Raw genomic sequence first — 5,758 nt, forward strand, 5'->3', positions numbered from 1 at the left:
TAAGGTCTTAATGGTACAGAAGAATCACAGGAGGACCTGTGGATATTATTTCTATAACACATAAAGCCAACAAGATTGGAAGCCTCTAATTTCCAAATCTTTTTTGAAAAGTGTGTATTGCCCAGTATAATGCTAACATATTATAAAATTAGTTATGTTTATTACAGGGAATCTAGGGCATATGAAAACGTAAGTGTTGAAAAAGCTACAAAACTATTTTCAGTACCATGCTAGTTCCACTTCCAATGCTTTTATTCCTCTCAGTGTTTAGAATAATTAATGCATTTTTCCCTGCCTTTTTACATAGCCCCCAAAATATGAAGGCAACAATTTATATCCTATGAATACTTACTTTTCATTTAGATTTAGTAAAGAATGAGATCCTTATTAAAATTAATTGGTTAATTGAGGGACCAGCAGATGGCATAAGGGTTATGTCACTGGACTCCCATGTATTCGACCATGGTTCAAGTCCTGGATCTGGTGGCTTAAGACTCATATCAGGCATATATGTGTGTGTGTGTGCCCAGATCCTGAGAGGAGAAGAGATTGCAGCATAGCCATCCCCTTTGGGGGGTGATTTGTTACTTTCTGTCCTACTGGCAAGGGCACACCACCTATAGCAAAAAAATCTCTCTAGAAAAAAAAAACAAAAACACTAATTGATTAATTGAATCCTCTGAAGAATGAATGTATGGAATTGCCCATAGGTAAGCACAGTTACAAAACCGAGGTACTAATTCACATTCCCACTATCATTGTGCAGGGTTAGCCAATATTATTCCACGATTGTGCTCACTTTGGTAGCAGCACATATACTAAAATTGGAATGATACAGGGAAGATTAGCATGGCCCCTGCGCAAGGATGACATGCAAATTCATGAAGCATTCTGTATTTTTAAAGAAAATTAAAAAAATTATTATTCCACAATGTATTTATATGTCAAAATAACATGTTGTATACGACAAGTTCTCCTAAAATGAAATGCTACCATGTAAGTACCATGCTTCTTTCTGCCAAGCAACTATAGACATTCCATTTTAGTGCAAAAATGGCAAATCACTACAGTTATAGTAACTTGCAAAATAGGAAATGCAGTAGAGAAAATGTTAATGGTTGAATAAACAGAAAAACAGAGTATGGTTAGAGGTTTGGCCAGCAGGAGAGGCAAAGACAGGTAAACACGTATTCATGAGGTGATTAGAAGGTGACTTCTCATTTTCCCTAAAATTAGTGACCATAAGAGAAAAAAAAGTAGTTAACTAGGAGAGATAAACTGAAGGAAGATTAAATAAAAGTATGAAATGCAGTGGCTAACTGATAGGAATATATTATGAACTATAATATGATTTCTTTCTCCAAATGTACAAATTGTTAAAGAACAGAAATTGAATGTTGTCATTTCTTTCAAGTAAAATAGCAGACCTTTAAGAAAAAAAAAATCAAACAAATAGTTCAAGAACAAAGTAATACAGAAGAGAATAAATGTCCTGGAATATATTAAAACAAATTAAGTGGTATTTAGAATGCATTTTGGCCCAATTAGATGGGATTATTATGTAGTTCTTTTTAAAGAGTTCAAATAAAATGTTAATGATTAATAACAGAATTATTCTGCCAATTTCTAAGCTAGATGCTCATTAAAGAAATCATAAAATTTTTTTTTAAGAATTTTGCCTTAGGGCTCATGTTCTTGTCAGAGAGAGACACTGAGACAGAAAGTGAGAAATCAGTCCCCAGAATGGATGGTCATATCACAATCTCTTCTCCATTCTTCTCCTGGGATTTTGGGTACACGCGCACATGTGCCCAGTGTGATTTTTACATTGCTAAATCTGGAATTCGGACCCCAGTCGGTGATGTGTGAGTCCAGCTGCCTTAACCACCATGCCTTCTACTGGCTCTGAAGTTATGAAAATTCATGGGACATTTTATTTGGGGAGTAAGAATGTGGATGATAAAATCAATCAAAACCAATTAGTATAATGAAATAAAGTTTAGTCTTCTTCCTAGTTGAATGATTTTGGGTAAGTTTTCAATCTCTTTTCCTCTCTTTCGCCATCTGCAAAATGAAAATAATAGCGCCTGCTTCACTGGACTGTTGAGACAATGAAAGGAGATGAATCCATTAAAAGTCATGTCAGTATTGACCGAAAGATCCAGCCATCATACAAGATGAAGTAGCCGTGAGAATCAGATTTAGAATTCATGTCTTCTTCCTTCCTGCTTTATGCTACTTAGGAGGTAATATGGCTATTGATTAACAATGACATTGCCATAGGCAAAGCAGTTACCATTGATATTTGAACTTGATATGAATATAATTTCTATGATATTTAAAGATCCACTAATTTTTAGTTGTAAATATAATCTTACCCTAAATTTAATTGTGTTGAACAAGAACTGCCTAACCCCTAAACCAAAAGCTAAATTAAAATGTAAATGTACTAGATGTAAATATGTGATGATGTCTTCATCCTTCATATAGCTTCTTAATAGATTTCTCAGAGTCTGGTGGAATAAAGTCAAAGTTCTGGGTTTGATCCCCTGTGGGGTAAGTTAAATATGCTTTAGTACAGTATGTGTAACCTAAATTATACTTGGCTTGTCCACTGCAAAAAGGCATAATATTGGAGGGAATATTTTTAAAAAGGTAGGGGAAAGGATTCAGTCCTAGTGAGGGTAGGTCACTTCAAGAATAGCACATTCATGCATAAAAGACAGCATGAAGTGGGCCCGCCAGTGACATCATGGTTGGGGCAGCTGGACCCCACAGGACTGACTGTGTGGTTTGAGTTCTGGGCTCAGCAGCTTAAAAAACACCCTGGGCACATGCGTGTCTGTGCCCAACATCCCAAAAGGAGAGTGGAAGAAAAGGGACTGTGGTGTGGCCATCCCCCCTGAGGGATGTTTTCTCACTTTCCTTCTCTCTCTCATGAGTGCATGTGCCTAATAGCAAATTTAAAAACAAAACAAAAATAAAAACTAAAAAATGTAAAGGTGACATGTTCGTCTATTATAGAAACACAAATGTATTTTTAAGACATACTCAATGTTAAAAATAGAAAAAGGTTAACCTCAATCTTAATGCTATATGGTCATATCCACTCCCTTCAAAAATAAAGTATAAAGTAAATATTCTAATAATCTCAAAACCCCATTCTAAATTCCTCTTTGTTCTGATTATTTTCCTAACATCAGTTCACCAGATAAGACCTCATATTGGGTCTGCTCCATATTTCTGTAATCTTTTCAAGGTGTCCTTTTCAGAGGGTATCCTGCTATGGCCTTCCTTATTCATAAGATAAGGTGGAGATAATCTTCTCACCTGGACGGCATGGCAAAACACTGGTGTGATTTAGAATCTCTTCTAATCTTTCCATCGGCCTGGACTGAAGAAGATTCCTGTTAACACATGAAGTCTTTGATCTTTTATTCAAAGGTTCCAGTTGGATAAGTTGGTCGGCAGCATCCTACCACCTTTTCTTTGGTCTTTTGTTGAATTGAATTTCCTAAATATTGGAGTTGGGGAGAAAGAAAGGCAGTTCCTTAAATGAACAGGGCTGCAAAATCTCTGAATCCTAATTTAACATGATCTTCCATTCTCAAGGACACACGAACATAGCCATCTCTGTTGTGAACTGTGTCAGAACATACTTGTATCATCTCCCCTTGCTTGCTGAGTGTGTGTTGGAATAAATCGCCGTGATGTGATTTATGAAGACCCCTCCTTCTCTCAGTCTCTTCCAGCCTATTTGAGTTTACTATGCAAGCTTCAGACCTTTCCTGACAGATATGATGGAACTGGTATCAGTAGTCACTCCCAGCAGGGTCTGTCTTTGATGTTTTATTAAGTGTATGATTTATTATCTCTTCCTTTGATTTACTGAAGAGAGTAAGAAATAAGAACCTTAGGTTGAAAACAACATCCAAATGGTCACTTTTAAGGAATTGCTTTAAGGAACTACTTTCAATGTGTTAGTTTTCAGAACAGTGAGACCTCCTCTAAGAGCGTTTTCCCATCATCAAACATGTGTCCAGACTGGAAGATGGCTCTATGATCTAAAAATACCATCTGCAGAAAGCTTAAGCACTTGGCAGAAAAAAAGTGGTTGTTCTCTGTGTGTGTGTGTGTGTACACTTGTAAATTCTTTCCCCTGATTAGAAAATAAAAACAAAAAACAATGACTACTTCATCTACATCCCTACAACCTAAAAAAGAGAGAGAGAAAGAGAGAGAGAGAGAGAGAGAGAGAGAAAATGATCAGTGTTGCAGTCTTTTCTTTCTTCCTCTACGGTCCTAGTCATTATTTCTGAGCCCTAGAAAATAGAACTCCCGATGTTTATGACCGCACAGTGCTTTGAAGGACACTACCGAGAATGCTGACATTTTGGAACTGGGACCTTGTTATGCTTGAAGCTTAACTGATGGAACATCAACATTCTTTGCTTTCTCATTGCAAAATATTTGCTGTAAAGTGTAAATAAAGAAAGGGGAGTATTTCTTCACATTGCTGGGCTAAAACATCTGGCATCTGGGGTTGTGTTTATACCCTTCTGCACTGCAGGCTTGTCCTTCAAAGCAGTCTGGATTTTTCTTTCACCTCCTTGAATGTCCAAAAAGTAACTTTTATGTTTTTCTTAGGAAGACAATTTTTGTCCAAGCATATGGTGCATCTTAAATACTTGCGCCAAAAAACAAGTCACTGAAAAGGGAAGTTCTCCAATTTATCTTTTACAGCCCACCTGCTTGTATCCCAAGGGCCCTGGGTCACTCAGAGCTCCACCTACATTCTCAAAGTATAAGATCCAAAAATAACATAGTGCTTTTTGGAACATGATCTCACTTTAAAATGTATTTCTACCTTGCCTGTTACTAACGGTATGATTGCAAAGAGTCATACAATGTGATAAAGGAAACAAATGAGAACTGAGGGAGGAAACTAAGTAGGAAATTGAATGGAAATTAAACAGAAAAGAGTAGGGAAACAAAAAATCAGCTTAATAACATATAAGCTGCATGCTGTATACTCACTACAGGTGAACCACAGATTGGGCTCCAAATTTCTTAGCAAACTAGTCAAAAAGAGAAACAGGATTAATCATGAGGCCCAGCAAGGAGAAAGGAAAACAAATCACCTGTTCAGGAGCCGATACCTGCCTTCCTGGTAAGAAACAATCAGAGTATTTTTCTGTGTGTCTTCATAAAGAGAACATGTTAATTTTGAGAAAATATTTTCAGTGTCATTCTTGCTATGAGTAGAGTAAAAGCCTTCAAAGGGCTTTTGCAATAATATTTATCAAAGTGGACCCCAAATTCCTCCAAAGCAAAGTTTCATAAAAGGAATTCTAAGATGTCAGCTGAGAACACAGGTCACTGGCTACCTACCACCGAATCCAAGGCTGTGTTTTAGTTATCATTGACAGCATAGCCTTAAGAGAAATTCTCCATAAATATCCATTCATGCATTTGTTCAACAAAAAATATTTGTTAAGCACTGGCTTTGTGCCCAGCATTGTTCTTGGTGCTGGTTATATAGCAAAAATAGACAAATTCTCTCATTCCATGGAGCTCAAATACTAGCGAGGGTGACAGAAACAAATGGTTAAAAAGTAAACACATAAAGGAAATCATTTTATAACATTATAGTGATAACACTGAGGAAAAAAATTAAACAGTGTCGTTGGTACAAACAGGAGCTACTTTTGATAGGGTGGTTAGAAAATGCTTCTCTGAGGCAGTAACAATTGAGGCA

At 36.6% G+C, this 5,758-nt stretch overlaps 1 non-coding gene across 1 annotated transcript; it reads left to right on the plus strand.

Moving 5' to 3' along the window:
- The first annotated feature begins 791 nt into the window (after window positions 1–791).
- Window positions 792–901, plus strand: LOC114009475 (U6 spliceosomal RNA). The gene has a single exon (XR_003550884.1). It is a non-coding gene; the product is annotated as a U6 spliceosomal RNA (small nuclear RNA).
- The last annotated feature ends 4,857 nt before the right edge of the window (window positions 902–5,758 follow it).

The sequence above is a fragment of the Tupaia chinensis genome, unplaced genomic scaffold, assembly GCF_000334495.1.
Source record: "Tupaia chinensis unplaced genomic scaffold, TupChi_1.0 Scaffold000541_1, whole genome shotgun sequence".
Taxonomy (NCBI): Eukaryota; Metazoa; Chordata; class Mammalia; order Scandentia; family Tupaiidae; genus Tupaia; species Tupaia belangeri.